Source organism: Cibotium barometz, chromosome 47 (genome assembly GCF_041138505.1).
Source record: "Cibotium barometz isolate CiBa-2024 chromosome 47, ASM4113850v1, whole genome shotgun sequence".
NCBI lineage: Eukaryota > Viridiplantae > Streptophyta > Polypodiopsida > Cyatheales > Cibotiaceae > Cibotium > Cibotium barometz.
Genome location: NC_141092.1, coordinates 11,445,236 through 11,469,232, shown reverse-complemented (window position 1 = coordinate 11,469,232; position 23,997 = coordinate 11,445,236). Strand labels below are relative to the sequence as shown.

General features: G+C 41.1%; 1 pseudogene; it reads left to right on the top strand.

Annotated features, from left to right (window-relative positions):
* Positions 1–22,330: 22,330 nt before the first annotated feature.
* LOC147611361 (purple acid phosphatase 18 pseudogene) lies at positions 22,331–22,949 on the top strand (annotated as a pseudogene).
* The last annotated feature ends 1,048 nt before the right edge of the window (positions 22,950–23,997 follow it).

Genomic DNA, 23,997 nt, shown 5'->3' with positions numbered 1-23,997 from the left:
TTGCTACTGTTAACACTTGACCGGTAGATCAAGTTAAGGGATGACAAATTGAGAACTTACTTGACTGAAAATTCCGTGGAGGAATGTTCAGAAAGAAATTTTCGGTCTAATGGACCATTATCACGTTAAAAATATGAATGTTATGATCTGAATGAATTATATTTAATGATGAGCTCTATATAAGGGATATTTATCCTAGTATTCTATTGGGTTGACCAGAATATAAGGAACCCCAGAATAAATTGGATCTTAAGAAAAAGAGTTGTCCTCTACTTTGCGAGATGAGGACATCTCGCACTTTTTTAAGTGGGGTAGAATGTAAGATTCCTCGCCAGTCTTCGAGGTATACAGGAGTAAGAATCTCCCTTTCTGATCTTATAATTATTTTCTCTCTAAAATAAAAGAAAGATTCTGTTTAAAAAAGGAAGATCCTTTCCCTAGAATACTTCTCAGGAGTCACGGCTGTTTTAAGGATTCAAAACAATGAGTTCAGAAGTGAAAATCAGTGTTTTGGATACCAAGGTTTTGGTTTTCATTCGAGTACGGCCCAAAAGAAGTTCTTTATCTCTTGAGGAGTATAAGAAGTTATCCCCCAGATATTGTGAGCCTTATTCTGAATTCAATGAAAGTAGGTGACTTAGCCTACAAGCTTCTTTTATCTCCTCATCTCAAAGTTCTTAATGCCTTCTATAGAAAATGTGCCAAACCCAAATCATGGAAAGACGGTAAAACTTCAGTGGCAAGTTACCGTTGGCTTCTAAGTTACGCTAGCTCCTTCCTTTATATAAGTCGTAACTTTTACTTGTCGCTCACAGTAATCTTACTCCCATCGATCTCCTTTCTTCTTAATCTCCTTTATGGCTTGGCAACAAGAATTAGTTTTATCCATGATGATTTCTCACCTTCAAGACGCAAGTGAGTCTGTGAAGAAGGATTTTATAGAACAGTATGAGCGCTCACTTTTTCCTCACCTAGGAACTTCTGTAGCTCAGACCAAATGATGGACCTATCAAGACATAACTAGGGTAACACCCTGGGGTCAGCAGCACTTTCGTAACAATGTCCGCTTGGCCATGGTTATTGAAGCTTTGGGTTTGGGTCCCCGATACTACTGCGTCATGAGATCAAGACATCTTGGGTTTTCTGAGCGGGTCTTCTTACTAGCGTGTTTTCTTCCTCATCAAAAGATATGCCTTTACCCCGTTCTTGGCTTACCTCTCAAAGGTCCTTTCGTTAGATCACCTCATACCTCTGAGATAGGTGCGGCAATAACCAACAGAATTATTCCCATAGATGAGTTACCTTATACGTGCGCAGCTTGTGAGTACTGCTTTTGTGACCATATGATGGACGGGCTTATGGAAGTGTAAAGAGTTCTTCTATCTTTACTGTATATGTTCCGAGAATGAATAAAGTTTAAATCTTGTTCTTATCTTGAATCTTGCTCTCTTGAGACTTTTCTTGTTGGTTAATCTTGATTAAAATTTTTTCTCTGAGTCTCATATTCGTGCATCTTGCAAAATTACCCCAGTTTGCGAGATGAGGACATCTCGTGTTTTTTTAAGTGGGGTAGAATGTAAGATTCCTCCCCAGCCTCTCAAGATATCTAGCATCTTTCCCTATAATCAATTCCCTCTTCAGAAGTATAAGAGATCTGGTCTCTGCCTGTTTTGACATAGAGAGAGAAAATATTCTAGAGAGAGAATATTCAGATTTTTAATATTTTTGGATAGAAAATTATCTCATCTTATTAAAATAAGTTCCCCTGAAATAGAAATTCAAAAAGAACTTTCCAATGTGCAATTGGAATTATTTGGAAATAGGTATAAAGAACCTTAGTCTAAGGGTCTAGATTTTCAGAAATTTTTGGACTATGGTCCAATTAAGGTTCCTATGGGCCAATAGCATCAATCCATGTGTAGGGAAGAGATAAATCCTATTTGTAAAAGAAGATACCCAAAAATGAGTAAATGCTCACATAAGATGAAGAGTTGAAAATGTACAAGGTTTATTAGTAAAAAACTATGAGTAATATCAAAAAAATGAGATAAATTGAGTATCCAAAAATGAGTAAATGCTCCCATAAGATGAAGAGTTGAAAATGTATAAGATTTATTAGTAAAAAACTATGAGTAATATCAAAAAAATGAGATAAATTGAGTATCCAAAAATGAGTAAATGCTCACATAAGATGAAGAGTTGAAAATGTACAAGGTTTATTAGTAAAAAACTATGAGCAATATTAAAAATATGAGATATTTTGGGTATAATCATTCCATTTTGACACATATGTAAGGAAGGGGAGTTCTTTAAAGGAGGTGCATATTTCACATGCTTGAATGAGTTTTAAACTAAAAAATAATGTAATATTTTTATCTCTCCTCTCTCTTGAACCAAACCAAATCAAAATGGAACCAAACCGAATCAAAAAGTAACCAAACTAGGTCCAAATCTAGTCCAAATTCAACTAAACTGACTTGGAAAATTCTAGAATCAGTTTGTTTGGTTAGGAGCTCAATTTTTCCTATAAATAGAAGCCTCCCCTTGTTGAAAAAAATATAGTGTCTTATGCATTGTTACTCTTGTCCACCTAAGCCAAGAACTGTGAATTCTTTAATAATTCACTAGTTTTTGACACTTCTCCCTTTCTTCAATTCCCATTGGTGGCTCCATCAACATACTAAACCAGTTGATTGGTTGGGGGCCTCTACCGTGAATAAAGAATCAAGCAAATTGTAAGTTAAGTATGGTGAATTTTGATCTTTTTTAAAATTTCTCAATGTTTCTCTCTTCTCAACCCCTCTCAGGCTTGAGAAGCTTAATTGGTATGGTTTTTGAATGCTATTGAAGTTAATTGATTAATGATAGTAAAGAATTACATAAATTTCTATTTATGTTTAATTCTAATGGTTTTTTCTCTCTCTCACTTAAGAAATAGTCATACTCATGACCCATTCTTAATCCAAAGGAAGCTTTTCATAAAGCTTTTCCTTAATCCAAGATTAATCTATGCTTAAGAACAAATTAATGGTTTTTTTATCTATGCTTTTAGTTTATGATTTTTTTTGATTTAATCCATTAAGGGTTAATGATCCTATTAGGAATCACTCTAATCATTCCCTTAAAGATAAGCCTTATCTTTTAAAATAATTGAGATTTATTAGTTATAGTAGCGGAGCTATGGCAAAATTTTATAAAAATTTACACATAAAATAATTTCATTCAAAGCATGAAAAGTGGATTTCCTACCATATTCTAAGAATTATCATCCTAGATTAATTGAAAGAATTTCATAGTAATCATGGAAAAATTAAATTTTTATACTATGCATAAAAGATAAATATTTTATTATAAAAGTGTTCCTTTTAGCATAATTGAAATTCATGCATAGAGGTATGCATAAGAGATGAATATTTTATTATTAAAGTGTTACTTTTAGCATAATTGAATTTCATGCATAGAGGTATGCATAAGAGATGAATATTTTATTATAAAAGAGTTACTTTTAGCATAATTGAAATTCATGCATAGAGGTATGCATAAGAGATGAATATTTTATTATAAAAGAGTTACTTTTAGCATAATTGAAATTCATGCATAGAGGTATGCATAAGAGATGAATATTTTATTATAAAAGAGTTACTTTTAGCATAATTGAAATTCATGCATAGAGGTATGCATAAGAGATGAATATTTTATTATAAAAGAGTTACTTTTAGCATAATTGAATTTCATGCATAGAGGTATGCATAAGAGATGAATATTTTATTATAAAAGAGTTACTTTTAGCATAATTGAAATTCATGCATAGAGGTATGCATAAGAGATGAATATTTTATTATAAAAGAGTTACTTTTAGCATAATTGAATTTCATGCATAGAGGTATGCATAAGAGATAAGTTAGGATGTGATAAGATGTATATGAGATGAGTTAGGATGTGATAAGATGAGTTAGGATGTGATAAGGGGTGTATGAGATGTGATAAGATGCATATGAGATAAGCTAGGATGTGATAAGAAGAGTTAAGATGTGATAAGATGTATATGGGATGAGTTAGGATGGGTATGTGATGAGATAAGATGAATATGGGTTGTGATAGGGTGACAATGGATGTGATGAAAAAGAATAGATGAGAAGGCGTATGCGGTTATATGAATGGGAATGAGGAAATGGATGTATGTATGTGGATGTATGGATGTATGCATGTAGATGTGGATGTATGCATATGGATGTGTATGTATGGATGTATGTATGTGGATGTGGATGTATAAATAAGGATGTGAAAATGGATGTATGCATGGATGTGTATGAAGAATAATGAAGGTGAATATGTATGGGAAATAATGTGTCGTTGATATGAATGAATGGATGAGAATGAGTACATATGAAGGGAATGTGGAATAAGTAATGTAGATTGAGGAGGAATAATGTGGAAAGATGGAATTCGATATAGAAACTTTATTTTGTGACTATTTGTAAATGCTGTTTGTAAATGACTGTTTTATGTCAAGAATGCTGGGAAAGCATTTTGACCATCTTGTGATTAAGGTCGTGGAGACCTAACTGATAAAGTTGCAACTGCTGAGACGGAGAGTCAATGGAGGACGTCTCGTGTAGCAAGGTCGGCCGAGGTCTTGACCAGCCTCGGTGCGATTAAAATGGTGAGCTTCCGGTACGGTGGATGAGGGGCCAAGGAAGCAGCCTATGAGTGAAGTGCTGGGTCACCTGCTGCGAAGGATCCTAGAGGGTGCTGACCATACGGTGCTCGGGCTCTGGGTCGCCCAGGATACCCACGTGTGCGTCGAGGAAGATATTGGAACAAGGAGTAAGAGTTGTTTTCTGAAACCGGGCATGGATCTGGTTGACTGACCTTGCTGGTCCTCCAACGGATGAGTCCATGGCTCTTTATATGGATCTGTTGGTTGATCTTGCTGATCTTCAACAAGATTCCATCTTGATAAGTGATTATATTGCCGAGTATTATGGGCTAGGAACTATTGAAACGGCCCCTAAGTGGATAGGTGGTGAGCATCCTAGTTGCCAATGATGCCATAGATACTCTGATGAAGGAATGATGGGAAAATTAAGAATCAACCGGATAAATTGGAAAATGGTGATCAGTGATACTATGGTTTTATTAAAGGATTGTGTTAAAATTGGTTGAATTTGTGAAAAGGCAATTTCATATTGGGTGTGTAAGTGGTGTGACTAGTTTTATTTTTGCATGAACTTCCGGCTAGGGGGCCTTGGAACTCTTTTCCTTGGTACCCGGGACAAAACCTAACCAAATTCTTAATTGGATCCCATCACTACAGTGGTTGGGCAGTTGACCCATGGGACTGGATGGGGTTAGGATGGACTGATGGATCCGTAAATCGAGACTCAACTTTTGTTATTACGATAGATAAAGTAAATCCCGGACAATAATTGTTCTATGGATAGGAATCAACGACTGTGCCTCTTGAATGGGGGAAAAAGCGTTGATCCCAATGATCCAAGTGCAAGTTCTTCCTTGATCTGATCAAGTATCTTGAAGATGCAATTGGATCAGCTTGATCAGAAATGATCTTGACTACGTTAGAGTAAAAAGTTTTCCTAGTGGAATCACCCGTGCTTTCCGGTAAAGGAAGTTTTTCCGGGTTCGGTTTTGGAACAACCGATGGATTAGTCTCTTATCCGGATATCCGTGGGTGAGGCCCCGAATGTGGGACCCCTGTCCCGCGCGAGAAGTGCTACTTCCGCTGCCAGTATCCTGAATCCATTGCTCGATGGGAACAGGGATCTCACAGATCCTCTTTTTGTAATGCCATTCACTATGAAGATGGATACACATCATGCACACAATCCAATACTGATAGTCAAACCATGAATGGAAGCAGTCATTACCATTAAAACTCATCAAAGAAGGCATCACACTTGATAGGTTTTGTAAGGTTACTTCCTCATGAGGCTCAAACTTTACGAGCAAGTCTTGTATTTCTCACGAGGCTCAATGTGACAGTCCCATATTTTAAACCATAACTTAATCATATAGCTTAATCTAAAAAAATATTAAACTCACTAAATCTTGCTATTTCTACATAGCAATACAATAAAATCAACCTTCTCAAATAGCAATCAACCTTCTCAAATAGCAAACAAGCATGCATGCCATATCTAATATTCTTATCACATAAGCAAAGAATCATGTAATCTCAAACAAATATTCACATGATATAAATCTCTATCACTTATAGCATAGCATCTCAATCAATCACAATGTATGTGTCTATCTCAAGATTATATCATCATCACCATGCTCGACAACATGGTTAGTCATAATGACCAAGATCCAGCCAATCTAGGGCTTTCTCTGATGCCCGTCCCACCCAACCTTCACACTGGACATCGCGGCTTTCTCGGGTATGCCTCTTTCTGAATATCTTCCTCTCTCGATTCTACCACATGGCTCCCAAGGGGAATAAATCTCGTTCTCTATACGAGGTTCCCTCTCTAAGGACGACTAGCCCGAATCTCAAAATCTCATGTTGAGTCTCATTGTACACATGCATATCAATCAGTCATATGTGTGCATATCAATCATTCATCTCAAAATCTCATGTTGAGTCTCATTATACACATGCATATCAATCAGTCATACGTGTGCATATCAATGATTCATGTCAAAAAACAAAGCAAATATAACTCATACATATCATCTCATACTCATCTCTAGTCCATAATGTTTCAAGGTATGCCTATTCAAATCAATCACAATTAAGTTTAAGTATAAAATAAGCTTTTAATTTAAACAGTCTTTAATTTAAACAGTCTTTAATTTTTCTTTATCTTTTAAGTCACATGAAAATCATTGTTTTTAACATAATCAATTATCATGTTCTAACGAGTGAGGTTATCCCTAGTCACTATAGCTAAGTCTTAACTATGCTTCTCCGTTAGTCCATCTGGTCTATATAGATAAGATAGAAATTTCTAAGACAAAGCCTAATAACTGGTCTTTTGGGAGAGTAATATCTTCCAAGCCCAAAAGCAAGTTAGAAAGGAGTGTGTAATGTGGTTGCCTTGTAGGATGTGCGATAGGCCCACAATACCCCCAAAAAGGCTTGGTCCCATTGGTGAGAGTGCTCCTTGGTGGCTACCCACCAACAAGGACTTGCACAATACCTTATTGGTGCTCTCTACTTGCCCATTAGCTCTGGGGTTGTATGCACAGCACCTTCAATGGAAGATTTGGTAACATGCTAGCAGGGTATCTATGACTTCATTCACAAAATGTTTCCCCCTATCACTGATAATTTCTCTGGGACAGCCAAACCTGGTGAAGATGCTCTCATACAGGAACTTGGCCACTGTAAGAGCGGTGTTGTCTCAAGTGGCTCTGGCCTCAGCCCATTTGGTCGCATAGTCAGTGGCCACCAAAATGTACTCACACCCAATGGGGTGAGACTTTGGTGTGATGGGGCCAACAAAATCAATGCGCCACTTCTTGAAAGGCTCCTAGGGTGGTGTAGCATGGAGAGGCAAGTAGTGCCTACTATCTGGTTTGGGTCCAGACCTTTGACATATGTCACATTGTTGCACCCACTTTCTATAGTTAGAGAACATGGAGGGCCATCATAGATTAGACTACATGATCTTTCGGGTAGTGACAAGGATAGATGAGTGACCACCACCAGGTTGTCCGGAATGCACATCTTCCATGATGAAGGGAACCTCATGAGGGTTGACACATCTCCTCAACACTTCATCCTTGCCCCTCTTATACAACTATGCTGCTGTCAATGAGCAGATAAGGCCCACTCTTAAGAAAAAACCTCCTTTTTGCCTTGGCATCAGCATTATAGGGAAACCTCGCTGTGCTTAGTAGCATCACTATGTCCTCATACCAAGTAGGGGTGGCATCCACAATAAAGAACATGCTATCTAGGAGATCATCACAAATCCTATCATCGAAGGCTGGCTCCCCACATAGGATTCTGGACAAATGATCAACCATGACATGTTCCTTCCCTGGGCGGTGGACCATAATCTCAAAGTCAAATTCTTGAAAGAGAAGGAGCCATCTCTAGATCCTACCGGTGACCTGGGATTTATTCAACAAATACTTCAGTGCTTTATGGTGAGTGATCACCATCACAAAGTGATGCCTGAATTTCTTAAATGAGTAGACTATAAACCCTCTCGCTCTGTGGTGGAGTAGTTTCTCTCGGCCTGATTGAGCTGCCTGCTTGCATAGTGAATAGGCCTATCCATCTTTAAATCCACATCTGCTGCGCTAGTACTGCTCCTACCGCTATTGCACTAGCATCCATGTGCACATGGAAGATTAACTCCCAATTTGGAGTGATGAGGACGGGAGCATGCACCAACATGTACATAAGAAACATGAAGGCTCTCTCTTGATCTAGGCCCCAATGGAAGGGAACATCCAAGTGGAGTAAACGGTTGAGTGGAAAACAAATATCTACATACATGGGGACAAACTGACATTGGTAGCCCCTGTATGCCCAAGAAACTCTTGCACACCTTTAGGATTGGATGGGGAGCCTTACTTGAGAATAACAATGATCTTATCTAGATCAAGGGAAAGACCATCGGTCGAGATGATGTGACCCAGAAGGGCACCATGACCCACAAGGAAGTGGCACTTGAAGGGGTGAAGGTGGAGACCGGATACCTTGCACTTCAAGAACACCGAAGTGGGTTGAGGTAGGTGTTCCTCTAGAACCACCACCCTAAGCATGCCTTTTTTCCCACTGAAGTTAGAGAAGTCATCCAAAAAGATGCGTAAAACATCATTCAAATAATCCTGGAAAATCCTAGTGGTGGTCCTCTGGAATGAGGCTAGGGCATTGCAAAGACCAAAGGGCATCATCTTTTAGGCATATGTTCCCCACTGTGTGACAAATGCTGTCTTGAGCTAATCTTTCTCGTCAATCACTACCTGGTTGTAGCCGTTGAACCCATCCATGAAAGAATAAAGCACAGGGCCTACCCACATCTTCTAGAACCCACTCTATGAAAGGCAAAGGAAACCCATCTTTGATTGTGCACTGATTGAGGGGTCTGAAGTCGACACATATTCTAATCTTGTTGGTATTTTTTTTTGGAATCGCCACTATAGGTAACAACCACTCAGAGTGCTCAATGGGAACGATGACACCTGCCTCTTCCATCTTGTCCAGCTCTTTCTTCACACTACCTCATATTATTTTGGGTTTATGCGGTAAATGCCCTTCTTGACTGGCCAACTGCCTTCTTTGAGTGGAATTCTGTGTGCAAATGGTTGGGTCTATTCCTGCGAGATCCTTGTAAGTCCATGCAAACACATCTTGGTGCTCTTTGAAAAATTTGGTGATTCTTTGTAGAGTGGAAGGGTCCTTCCAGACCCAAGCTACCACCAAGATGGGGTGTGGCTCCTCTGTTGCACGCCCAGGTTCAGCTCTCTCACCTCCTCGATAAGGAAGAGGAGTGGTGCCCAGTGCTGCTTGATGGAGAGCTAAGGGGTCATAGACTGGGGTGTTGTCTAGAGGGAAATCACCCATGCGTTCCTCCATCTAGCCAGTCGGTAAATCTTCTACTTGCAAGGCTTCTTCCCGAGCCTTGAGGTGCTCTACCCGCCTCTCCTTGCGGGTGCGTCTAGGAGGGTTTATAGGTGCCTATGATGACTCCTCTTGAGAGAGCTTCTTGCGAGGTTGTCAAGAAACCTTAGGCTCCCTTAGACCTATGACCTCTATCTCTTCCTGTTCAGACACTTGTTGTTTAGACATTGTTGCTGCAGACGAGGAGGCCAGAGTGAGCAAAGATTCTATCCAATCCTATACTCTTGCTTCTTTTGAGAGCTCTTCTTCTTGGGATAGCTCTTGAATAGGGTCAGGGTCCAACTCAACTATGTCCACCATGTTGCACTGGAACCCCTCATAGGAATTTAACCAATTCCATAGAGGTTCTACCACCTCTCCCTCGGAACCGAATGGATCCCAGGCCTCATCCACTGGTAAGCCTTGCCATTCCTCCTGTTCTTCCTCATCATTGGGTCCTTCCTCCCGAATGGGAATCATGTCATCTAGGGTAGTACCCCGAGCACTCTCATCTCATCGGGGCCTTTTTCCAAGGGCAAGGTCACTGTCCCCTCTAGGTTACGGATATGCAAGTTGTCCCGACCCCAATCATGGATCACTTGAGCTGCCCTCAACCAAGGCCTTCCAATGAGTAAGTTGTAGGCCCCTCGAGCTAGTGGGAGGTCTAACACCACAAAAGTCATTTCACATAATTATCCTTCAAAACTGATTAGAACTTGCCTGACTAGTCCCACGAGCATCACTTCTCTCTGGTCTGCCACTCGGATGGCGAAGGGAGTTGGCTCAGTAATTCGAAGACCCAAGACTTTCCTAGTAGCTTTGGGCATGATGTTAACACCAGAACCACCATCCACAATGGCTCTTGTAATTTGAGTTCCTCCCATAGACACAGAGATTGTCACCCTTGGGTTTCGGTGATTGGCCACTCTTGGGAGACAGTGAGGCATACCCTTGCTTTTGCTGCCTCCTAGGCCGTTGCCCACTACTAAACTATTTCCTGGCTCAAACCACATAACTAAGGAAGGGTAATTTCCACCTTTACTCCTGCCAACTTTTTCTCCCAACTTAAATTACTAACCTTGGGTTGGGTAGACTCCTCATCCGCCTTTGAAGATGTGGTGGTTGGGGGAATGACCAAGGTAGGCACCGCTTCTTTCTCCATGGGTGGTGTTTGAATGAATTCCGCCACGGCCTCCTTAGAATCTTGGTCCACAATGGATGGGTAGGTTGCACCATCAAGGAGAGAAGTTGGTGTCTTTGGGGCTCCTTGGGACCGGGTGACGGCCGCCACTATTGGAGTGCCAATAGTGGGAGGTGGTGGAACCACTACCACTAATGGAGTGTCATGGCACCACAACTTCCACCATGTAAACCAATGGGGTTCTAGGACAATCCTGGGCATAGTGGTCTTGGCTCTCCGGCAGGCAATGGAGGCATGGGGGCGAGCCCTCTGGTATAGTGCATTGAGCTTGCATGTGGCCGCTCCCCCCACAACGGTAGCATATAAGAGGTTGGGTGGGGTTGTTGGGAGGACGACGATTGGGGAATCTTTGGTTAGTAGGCCAAGCCCCATACGTGTTGTTAGCCAAAGGTACTGGAGAGGCTGTCGCATAGACCACCGGAGGTGGGTTTTGATAGACTTGAGGTGTTTGTGAGACAGACAGTGGTGGGAGGTATTGCTGATAGGTTGGGAGAGTGCTTGCTTGATATGGAATTTGCATAGGCAGGGGGTTGTATGTTAGGGTTGCTCCGGGATGAGGGGTATTGGTGTATGCTACCATGGCTACTTGAGCTCCCTATTGAGATGAACTAGTTTGGGGCAGTGGAGGGGTTTGTACAAAAGTAGCCATGGGGGGGAAAGGTTATGTGGGGTAGCTAAGTAGGAGGGATGAGTGGGGGGGCAGGGTTAATATAAGCTTGGGATTGGGGGGCTGATTGAGGATTCAAGAAGGGGGGGTAGCTAAGTAGGAGGGACGAGTGGGGGGGCAAGGTTAATATAAGCTTGGGATTGGGGGGCTGATTGAGGATTCAAGAAGGGTGTGGGGTTTGGTTGGTGGTTAGGAGTCTAGGGGAAGAAGTTGAAGCACTACTGGTTGGGGTCACCATATAATCTTTGGCAAAGGGATTAAGCAGGGAGGCACCTTGCTTAAGTTGTTGTTCAATAAGGCGAAGTCCCTTGAGTTAGTAACACTCCTTGTCCTCATGGCCCGCCGCCTTTGAGCAAAATGAGTAATATTTCTTGGAGGGACAATCATTTTGAGGATGGCCTTGTGAGTTACATACCGGGCACCATAGACTCCTCTTGGGATCTTTGACCTTGAGCTGCTCAATCTCCTTCCAGAGCACTACCAGAGCCACCAGCAGTCGGAGTGGTTGAAGTACACTGGCTGATGGCAGTCAGAGCGATCAGAGAAGTCGGAGGGCACCGACAGTCAGAGTGGTTGGAGGGCATCGGTGGTGGGAGCACACCGACGGTGATGGCGGTCAGAGTCATCGAAGGGCATCGGTGGTGGTGGCGGTCAGAGTCATCCGAGGGCACCGGTGGTGATGGCGGTCAGAGTCATCAGAGGGCACTGGCGGTGACCACAGTCGAAGCGGTCGGTGAGGTGTGGAGGAATTGGCTTCCCGTCCCCACAAGAAACAAGATCAACTTTCCCAACTAGCAAGGAAGTGGATGTTAATTTAAGTGAAAATATGAAATTGCCAAATGGTGAATACAAGGATATGCAATGAGATGAAGGAATTCATGATCTTCAAACAAGACAAAGACTTACTTGGAGAGTGCAAAGGCAAGAATGTCCAAGGATACAAAGAAGGTGATGTTACAACATCAACAACAAAAGGTATTAGACATGGTCAAAATCATTATTGAATTTTCTCCTACTTGAGAAATAAGAATATATATTTATTTGTAAGAGGAGACTCAAAAACTTAAGCTTGAGCCTCATTGAGCTAACATGTACGTGCTAATGATTTTCCCTTTTGTTTTATCTTGGCTAAATGAGAGTATATCTATTTAGGAGTGAATTTTCTTACTTTTAATCTTGTATTTTTTGGGATCATTGGCCAAGGCTTAGTAAATGAGGTTGTCTACTTTGAGCTAGTTAATTCCATTTTAGGACAATTTAAAGATGCTCATACAAAAGTTTCTCGAGGAAAGACTTTAAATGTTGTGGAACCAAAGCCATAAGTACTAGTATATGTTGTGATTATTATGTCATTTTATTATTATAAGTTATGGCTTAGCACTAGTCTTCTAGAAAAAAAGCCACTTTTGTGGCTATTTGTATATGTTTTTCTAAAATCCATTTCTCTTAAATAATGAATATCAAGACATCCTTTCAAGGATTTGTACCTAAGACATGATAGTAGTTGAAAAAAAATATTAGAAATAAAAATGGATTTTAAAATCTATTTTTTAAGTGTTACCCGTAAGGTGGTTTACTAAAAAAAGTGTTTGAGTGGAGTTTTTCGTCCATAACTTTCTCAAGGAATTTTTAAGCATGCCATAAACTCCATGAAAAATACTTTGAGATGTATGGAATCCATCCATATGGGTATGATTTCCATTAAATAAAAGCTGAGACGATTTCAATCGCTTGAAGTTAAGTCTACAGAGAGAAATTTAAGCCACTTTTGTGGTTTTTTAGTAATAGGACGTTTAAAAACGAGATAGGATTCATTCAAGAAGTCTATCCAAAATTTCAAATTTAGTTTTATAAGTTTCTCACATCACATGTAAAATTTATATCTAAAAATAAGAAAATCTTGTCCATTCTTGTTTTAGCCACTTTTGTGGCTCAATTACAAGACTAGTGTTAAGAGCCATAGTAATAAGAATTATGTGCCTAGACTAATGTGCTTAAAAGTTACTTTTCTATATCCATAAAGAGATATATGAAAACATAGATAAGAAATGGATATCCAAAATTCACTCTACACTAAATGGATATCCTCTTGAACTATTACAAGTTATGGCTCTAGAGACATAAGTACCACTACAAGACAATGCTGCCATACACGCGTTCCATACACGCGATAAATTACGGGCACGTGTATGGTCACGCATGTATTTAAATAGTATCGGGCGCTTGCATATTGGCATTTAAATTCGCGTGTATATTAGCATCTATCGGCGCGTGTATACTGTCATCTAAATTCGTGTGTATACTGGTTTCAAAAACGCGTGTATAAGTATGTGTATATACACGCAATTATACACGCATTAATACATGCTTTATTAAGAAAAACTAAATTTCTTTACAAAATTAAAAACTATTTTCTTTAAACCATCTCATAGTACATTACAGTATATATCATTACACAATCCCACTACATGCATTTACAACAATGAAATATATTCAAAAAAAATCATGAGATAGTTAAAAGACAACATATACAATAGAAATTCATCAATTTAGAACGATACAGTGATGGATTGGTTAGGGTTCGATCTCATCTTCAATAAGATCCATCCTTGCCAAACGATCAACATCAATATCCATTTGATCAATTTGTAAGGCTACGATTAAATTAATTCCACTATCAATATTCTGTCCATTGATAATGGTATCGATGTCCTGATCATCCTCATCAACATCACCATCATCCTCAATGGTAGGGTCATTCTCATGATCATGAGAAATGGCATGCTCATCGTCATTATCATGATCATCTCTTATTTCTTGATCATCGATCACAACATCTTCATTGGCATGTTCGACATCATCTTCATTGCGGCTTGTTACATCCTCCATATGTTCCATATCAGTGAATGTATTATACATCACTTTGGAACGTGGTGCAATAGGGATGATGTACCACCATTTAATGTCATGCACCATCGGGCAAATAGATAACCTACTCAAATACACATACTGCAGTCATTAATTAGCATATCAAAAGTCAAGGGGTACGCGAGCTTAGATATATATGTACATGAAACACATTAGTAAAGAAATGCATACCTGCTCACATTGTTGTGGCAATACGAGCCTATCTCTCTTTGTTTGCCAAAACTTTGTAGAGTTAATAGTTACATAGCCACTTGCATGGCATTTTATCGTTGCATTAGGCCCTTTTTCCATCACGTTCATTTGCCATTTGACATCCAAAAAATACACAAAGAAGTGACGAAAGTAAAGCCTAAATATGTCTTGGATTGTGCCACAATAATCATCCATTTTTCCATTAGCTCCCTCAAAGCTACTAATGACACTGCAATCTTGTGTATTCCTCTTTTCATCAATTCTTTGTGTTCGAAAATGCTTGCCTTCACACCATATAGCATTGAACATAGTGCACTGGACCAAAATAGAAGCAATATTTGTGTAAGCAATGTATCTCCCTCTCCAATGATATCTCCAGAATTCTTCTGAATAAATATTAAAAGCAAATCACTTACAACTAATGCAAAACATTAGTTCTATGTACCTTTAACATGCATCCTCGTGCATACTCCCATTCTTCCACCATGATATGTAGCCCCTCGTCTCTGCTCTCTCCATTTCCTCATGCAACCAATCAACATGGATATCATTCGGAAGTGTTGCTAGATGCTTAGGGTACGTCTTACAAGAGCCATGTTGCCTCCGAAAGAGAGCTCTTTCTGCTTGCCTTTTTGTCTTTGCATCCTCATATCTTGTAACCCATCTGTTCTTCACATCACTATTAAGGATGCAAGTGAAATTGAGATCATCAATCAATGTTCTGTCAATTACTTTACTCTGTCCTTTTCCTTGAGGCACAATAGAGGTCATCCTCAAGTCCTCTTCATTGCTCCATAGTCGTGGCAAAGAGCTGTCCACCTGACCAAGAAATTCTAAAATATATACAAGAGACTCTTGTATCAACCAACCCTCGGCCATGCTTCCTTCGGGCCTTGCACTTTGCCTCACAAAGTCTTTTAAGGTCTTCATGAAGCGCTCTAGGAAGAGCATCCAACGTGCATGCACAGTGCCACACATAAAGCAATTCTGTCCACTAAATGCACAATGAGATGTAGTTGACTTGTGAGAATGGTTCGCGAAAAAGTCTCCTCTACCAAACAAACCACCTCCACTGCCATAACACGCACATCATCCAACGTGGCTGGATCAATTGCTTTGGAACTAACATATCTGAAAAATAAATGAATAGTACGTTATACCTCATGCACGTTCATTTTGCAAGGTATAATGAAGGGTGATCTGACATGGGATTTACATACCTCACAAGCTCGCCCATCTTATAAATACATTTTTTCAAGCTCTTATTTGCACAATGGTCGATGCTAGTAGGTAGTATGAAGAACTGCGCACATAAGAGCACATGTATGTATGGTTTATGGCATTACAAAATTTAATTTCAACGTACAAGACTTGGAAAACACTTACTTGGAGAATCTTGTGCCAATCCTGGGACTTCAACCCATATAGTTGCTCAACGCCTCTTTTCTTAGTGGTTGTAAAGGCTCCCTTCAATGATCTCATGCATCCAGTGGGAGTACGCAAAGTGGTGATGGCCTGCTTTACCTGCTTCTCCTCTTTCTTTGATATAATCCATGGTGCAGGCGGAAGACGACCGTGCCCACCCTCCTCTCGTGTGGCCAAGCTTGACGCAGACGTCCTGTGACCCGCAAGTCCTCCCGTACGCTAACATTGTCTCGTTTACCAATAACATGTTCCCAAATACCAGATCCCACATTCTTGAAGATGTGCATGGGATCAAGAAGATGGTTGATCTTAAGATGGGTCCAATATGGTAGCCGAAAAAAAATGGAGTACCTACACAAGGGATTGCTCTATGTGACCTTTAATCCAATTAGAGACTACACAAAACAAGATTGAAAAACATTACTATACCTCTTCATGCCATTTGGAGGAAGAATATTTGTAGACTCCCAAATACACTTCCAATCTTTTGCACGAAGTGTTTGTGCAGGAATGTTACTCTTACTAGCAACATATTTAGGATGATCTGACGGGAGAAATTGATGATGATTATCGAATATGGTCTTACACAAACCGTCAACATACTCATGTACTAACGAAGGGCCACAAACAGGACATGCATGTTTACCCAATGTTTTCAAACCTATTAAAATATAGATAAAAGTTAGAATAATAAAGTCAATATTTATATTTAATATAGCCAATAGTATTAGAGTAGGGAGATAATTAGAATTCTTACCAGAACAATCGCTGTATCCTGGAAAGTCATGCATTGTCCACATCAACACTGCTTTTAAGTCGAAGTGTCGAGAGGAGGGAGGCCTACTAATGTCCACCACTGCAAAACCTTTCCATAGTTCCTTCAACTCATCAATCAACGGTTCGAGATAAACATCCATATGCTTGACTTTATGTTTCCCTAGAATTAGAAGGGATAACATAAGATGTCCCTTCTTGATCGCCATTGATGGTGGAAGGTTGTAATTCACCAACACAACTGGCCACACGCTATATGCGGTGCTTTTGAAACCAAATGGATTCACTCCATCCACACCTAGGCCAAGTCTCAAGTTTCTGGGCTCTGTTTTAAAGCTGGGCCACTCATCTTCAATATGCTTCCAAGCAGGAGTGTCTGCGGGAATTCTCCACATGCCATCATCCGATCGATGTGAGGAATGCCATGACATGAGATCTGCTATGGATTTGCACTTGAACATGTGTTTGATACGAGGAATTAAAGGAAAGTGTCGCAAGACTTTACAAGGTACATCAAAACTCTTCACATCTGTTCTATACCTTGCTTCACCACAAGTGGGACAATGTCAAGCCTCCTTATGCGTCCCACGAAAGAGAATGCAATCATTGACGCATGCATGTATGCGATCATAATCCAATCCTCCAAGAGATGTCACATAGCACCTCTATGACTCTTGAGGTGGGTAGTCTATTTCCCTTTGGAAGCATGTTTGATAATAGCCTGCATCCAATATCATCAATTAGTCCTAAAACTTATACCCTAAAACACTAATTCAAATTTGCAAGTTAGAATGCTTACTTCAATAATGCGTCAAGACTTGCATTGCTCCATCCATAAACTGTTTGAATATTGAGTAGTTCAAGTGAAGCACGTAAAATAGAGAATGTGCACCCTTCAAAAACCAGTGTCAATGAAGCCTTGTAAAGATGCTCTTGTTCCATATCATCATCGTCCATACCTTTGGGATCATCCTTAAAAAGATACCGCACCATATCATCAAACACTTCCTCTTCCACAACTTCGTGGGGTGCAGGGCTATTCTCATCCCTTTCCCACTCATCTCTGACAATAGATCCCGAAGCTCCAGCATCATCTCGTCGATGCTTTGCATGCTCTCGTCATGCGTAGGGCACCATGTTAGGGTGTGGTACTGCATCCTGCTTCAATTAGAGTATATATATTACAACTTCATTAATTTAATTTGGATACCATAAGTCATTTGAATACTATCAATTTACATCTACTCACCTCTAAACCTATTTGATTCCATTCTCCATACATGGAGATGTGATTCAAGGTAATTCGACGTGCTCGTACAATGCATCCTTGACATCGATTACACATACACTTGATCCTTTATCCCAACCACACATCACGATTACGATGACGCATTGTCTCATCCTCACCAGAACTGCTTGAGGAGGTTGATGACATCCTAACACAAACCAGAAAACACAAAATCATAATCAGTTTTTAATGAAAGTATAAAAATCGGGTGTATTAACGCGGCTAGATCCTGAAAATCACGTGTATTGACACGGCCAGATCCTAAAAATCACCTGTATTAACGTGGCCACATCCTAAAAATCGCGTGTATCAACGCAGCTACATCCTGAAAATCGCATGTAAGAACGTGGCTACATCCTAAAAATCGCGTGTATAAACGTGGCTTGATTTATTATAAATGCGAAAATACACGCATTTTTACACGCGATGACCTGTTCAACCTAAAAATAACCCGCCTTCCACAAATAAACGTTTTCAAAAAATAGATTTGCTCTCCTTCGTCCTCGTCGCCTCTTCCAACAGAGCACTAAACCTAAGTGCAAGGAGCAGACAAGGAGCACACACAGGTGAAGGAAACCGACCAAAAAGAAGACTCACTTTTTTAGAGGTGAGTCAGTTTGTCCTTTGCCTTGTCTCTTTCCTCAGATTTGTTTATGCTATTGTCTCTTTCTTTTATGGGTTTGTCTCTGTCCTTCTCATCTCTGGTTGCCATTTGGTGAACGATTGTGACAGGGGGCGACAGTGGGCCTTTTATAAGGACGATTTGTCAGAGGTCGGTTGCTTTTAAAAAAAAAATTTGCAAGCCGCGTGTAGGAACGCGTGTATGTCTGCGTGTATCCTGTCTGCACAGATGGTTCACGCGCATATACATGCGTTTCTGGATGGGTGTATACACACATTTCTGAACGGGTGTATACACGCGTTTTTGGACGGGTGTATACACGCGACTGTGTTTCCCCATTCTATGGTCTTAGAGCTGATAGGTGGCTTGGATGATGGTGTTTGTGTGAGTCAAGAGACAGCCCATGATGTACATGAGGATGGTGATAGTCATGCATGCACTAATGTGTGTGCAACCTTTGAAGATAACCTTTGAAGATAACCACACAAGATGGATGTTGTGGTGATAGTGATGTAGTTTTTGAAGAGTTGTAGGAGGATAACTCTATAGTTCTGAGTGTTGTTGAAGATGTGAATTCTCTAGATAGTGATGTTAGTTTGATGGTGGAAAATCATATGTGCTAGCTTGCATTTGTGCTTTGATGCAATCATGTATATACTTTTATTTTTGCAGATTCTTTATGGATATTCCAGGTTCTTCATCCGATCTATTTGCGTACAGCAATTGGCTGATGGAGATGCTGAATCATTTTGGGCACCATCCTAGTCTAGTTGAGCTTACAGAGTACATGTATGCCCATCCCCCTCCTTCCATGCCTGGTGTCTATACCCCTACCGCGAGTATCCAGGGCATAGACGGCACTCCACTGCCGTCTATGCCTACGAGTCCGACGAGACGGCATGCAGCTTCTCCTCTTCCATGCCCACCGAGGAGACATACCTCGTCCCCCAGACACACTCACGCACACCCTCCCAAGCACCATCACGTCAGGGCTCACAACCACCATCACGTACTCCCTTAGAGCCACCGTCACGTAGACAATCCCCCAGTCGTGACTCCACCCACAGCAGTAGGAAGAGTGGGAGTGGAGAATGCGGCGGGTGCTTTGGTGGGGGAGGTAGTAGGGCACGCGATGAGAGAGGAGATAGAGGGAGAAGAGTTAGAGGAGACAGTTCGGATGAGGAGGCGAAGAGAGGTGGAGGGAGTGATTTGCTATGATGTGACAGATAGGGGCGGGATAGTGATGGATGCAAGGGGGAAAGAGGTAATGCAGTACATGCGTGGGGTAGTATCAAACTTGTATAGAAATTGTTTTATTAAATTTAAAGATCAAAATAGCCGATTAGTTGGGGAGGTGATAGAGACTGTACATAGTCAGTACCCCAACCCCCCACATGCTACATTCTCGGATGTATGGGGAAGGACGCGAATAAGGGAGATCTTAAGTAATAAAAGATCTCACCTTAAAAAACTTGCATACGATGATGGGCTAAATGTAACTGCGGGTGGCTATCCTGCCGAGAAACCTGCCACCACTGCGCACAAACGCAAGTGGAAGGAGGCAAAGAAACGAGCAGAGGGTGGCGTGAAGAGTAGGCAGCATGTGGAGGCACGACGGATCCAGATGGAGACCATTGGATCTTCGCATTTCGGATCTGGTAGCGTCGAGTCATGGGAGGCAGAGTTCGTAATAAGTATCTTGCCACTTTATTTGATTGTTTACTTAATTCATTGATTCTATGATTGTTTTAATCTTACAAATTGTGTTGATTATGATACAGTGATAACGGGTTACGGGGAGGAAGCCCACAGCCCACGATACTTGGTATGCTCGCCGACATAGCAGAGGTGACACGTGGGCCATCTTCAGAGCCAAGGGACGTATTACGGACGTGCAGTTTGAGCTGGCCATGAGACCATACGGTCGAGACAGGTACTTGAAAACTCTAAACGAATGATTTTGGTTTATTGAATTACATATATATATACTTATATACTATATATTACTTGAACAGGTACAAGCTGCTGATGATCCACCCGCTGCCACTGCAGAGGGTGGACGTGAGCACTGCTCATCGGACATTCCGACCGATGTGAGCTCATCTCAGCATGGAGGGAGCACCGAGTCATCATCTAGGTCTGAGTAGTACTCAGACTTATAGTATCACATTCGATATTGAGGACGTGGTTGTATATATATTTTTGTAACTGAAGCCATGGGCTACTTTGACATATGGACTCCCTTGTATATATGTGTACACATAAAATTTTGATAGTAATATTGAATCTTGAATCGATAGTATTGCATTCATGTCTGTCTTGAATCATGTATTGACAATGTATGCATTCATGTCGTTCTTTTCTTAATCTTCCTCGTGGATATCTTCCTCGTGGATGGTCCAATGCACCCAAAAAAAAAAATCCAGAGAGTGTTATTGGGTGCTGGAATGCTGGAACAGCATTCAGGTACCAAATAGCACTCTCTAGATTTTTTTTTGCTCTCTGTTCGCGTGTATAAACTCGTCAACTCTGCAAAAAGTCACGTGTATGTACGTGGATAATCTATAAAATACGCGTGTATAGACGCATCAAATCTATGAAATACGCGTGTATAAGTGCAGCTAAACTGACAAAACGCATGTATAGACACTTCTATCAGCGCGTCTAAGCGCAGCTAAACTGACAGAACGCGTGTATATGCCCGTGTATCAGTGCGTTTGAACAGTCCTATACATGCACTTTTACACGCATGTCTCTGGCCACGATTATACACGCTGTCGTGCTGTGGCACGTCCATACAATGAAAGCATGCTCAGAGACTATTTTAAATGGATTGAGATGCGTGGACATGAAAACAGTGAAGTACATGTGTGTATATGCTTTAAAATACAAGCCTGTGTGGGTAATAGAGAAGGACAGGGAGCCATTTTGGAGGCAAAATATCGGGAGCAGGGAGTGCCTGATGAAGATGCTACGAACTGGAGAAATGTAGTCAAACATATTGGGAACAACTTTGCAGAAGGAAGTTTTTGCAAAGGAGCTATGGTTTGAGATATTTTTAGCCTCGAATGTGGGTACTTTTCATCCGGAGCAGTTGCAGATGATAAATGGTCAGCTTGATGTGGATTTTGTGTGCGCATGGAGAACATGCTATAGTGAGACCCGGGTGTCAAGACGTAGTCAGGGATATGGGCTACAGGGCTATGTACTTGGATTTTTATTTGGATGTGCGGGGAATGAGATATGGAGCCTCTAGTTTGGTCAGATTTGCCTGGGGCTCCAACACTTAGAAAATTTTGAAATTAGTGAAAGTGAAACAGATGAACTGTACAAGATCTGCAGTGTTATTGGAACGCCAAATGAGCAAACTTGGCCTGAGGGCCTCCAACTTGCAAATTCACTGAGATTCCACTTCCCTGAGTTTCCTCGAACCCACCTTTCAGGTCTCATTCCACGTGCAAGTGCTGAAGCCATCAATCTTATGATGGCTTTGTGTTCATGGGATCCTAGTTAGCGACCAACAGCCATTGAAGCGCTTCAGCATCCCTTTTTCCAGGTTGGCTCATATACCCCACCATGCACCTACTATTTTGGCAGAAGGGAAAAGTTTCCCTCTCCCTTTTCAGAAAAAGCGACCTTGGCCAGACGGAATGAAAAAGGAACAAAAAAAATCACATTCAACAGAGACAATACGGGGAAATAATACTGCAGGCGATCTATCTTATGCTGATTATTATCAGCCTCTCTGGGGATTCTTTTGAAAATCTTGTCGAGCCCCTGGCAAGCTCAAGGCCATGGATGGTTACCCAAGGAAATCATGATGTAGAGAATATTCCATTTGTATTGCAACCATTTAGAGCTTACAACACACGGTGGCAAAGGCCATACAAAGAGAGTGGTTCAGATTCAAATCTCTATTACTCTTTTGAAGTTTCTGGCGTACATGTCCTTATGCTTGGCTCCTATGCTAATGTCAGTAAAGATTCTAATCAGTACAAATGGCTTCTGGCTGACTTGGCTAAAGTAGATAGAAGAAAAACTCCCTGGCTGATTGCAGTCATTCATGCACCATGGTATAGCAGCAATTCTAAACATCAGGATGATGGTGAGGAAATGAGGAAGTCCATGGAGCTTATTCTGAGGGAAGCAAAAGTGGATTTGATATTTGCAGGTCATGTCCATGCATATGAACGGAAGGACTTAGAGAACGGCTCAATGGGAAGAAACCGGGATGAGGCAAACATGTCGATGGAGGCTTTGCCCATCTAAAAAAACAGGATTATATTATGATGCTATAAAAGATGCTTATGAATAGTTTGTTGTGATTAAGTGATAATGATTTATAATGTGCATCTGTTCTCTCTCTTCTCCCTTCATTATATTTGTTTATCGGCTGCTTGGCCTATGGGAAAAAGGGACCTTGTTCCCCTATGTGTGTGTGCTGAGTGAATGAGAGAGAGAGAGAGAGAGAGAGTGTGTGTGTGTTTGTAAGTGTGTGTGCTCCAGTCTGCCGGTGAATGGAGGGAGGCCCATCTTTGCTAGCGGCCTATTCTTCCATGTTCCCTCGAGATCCAGAGTGCTAGCTCTCACAGCCAGACACCCAGCATGTTCCCAGCCAAGCCGCCCACGTCACGACAGAACTGGTGAACCCGACGTGAACTGCTGGGGGAGAGCAACTTCTCGACAATCTCGAAAAGGTGAAATCATGACGGAATATCAAGAGCAGTATGGGTTTCATGTAGACCTAAATACTATGCAGATGTTTCAAGCATTTGCAATCTGCATGCAACAACAACAAGCGGCGGAAAGAAGGCAATTCTCGACGACAAAAGCACTTCAGTATGTTGTCGACAAGATGAACCAATTTCATGGGAATGACATCACAAGGTTTCTTCATGAATATGAGAAAGAAATGGAGCTGAATCGCGTGCCCGAGGCTGAAATGATTGAAAATTTTAGGCTAGCTGTGGTCCCAGAACTCCGAGGGCATATAGCAGCGATTCGAGCAACACATGGAAGAAGCTGGGAAGAGTTCAAACAAGCCCTTAAAGATGACTATTTCATGGAGGATTCGGAGAGGGCTACAAAGCGAACATTCCTGCAGTGGATTATGAAACCCAAGGATGAAAATTCTGCTACGGAATTGCTAAGGGAGTTTGAAAAGCGATATGCACAATTGTCACAGATTGAGCGTGCAATCTTGCACACAGAAAAGACAGAATTGTTTCTGCAAGCCGCGGGAAAAGATCTTCAGGAAAAGTTAGAAATACTGCTTGAAGATAAGGATACAGAGTCGGGTTTAAAGACTGAATGGAGT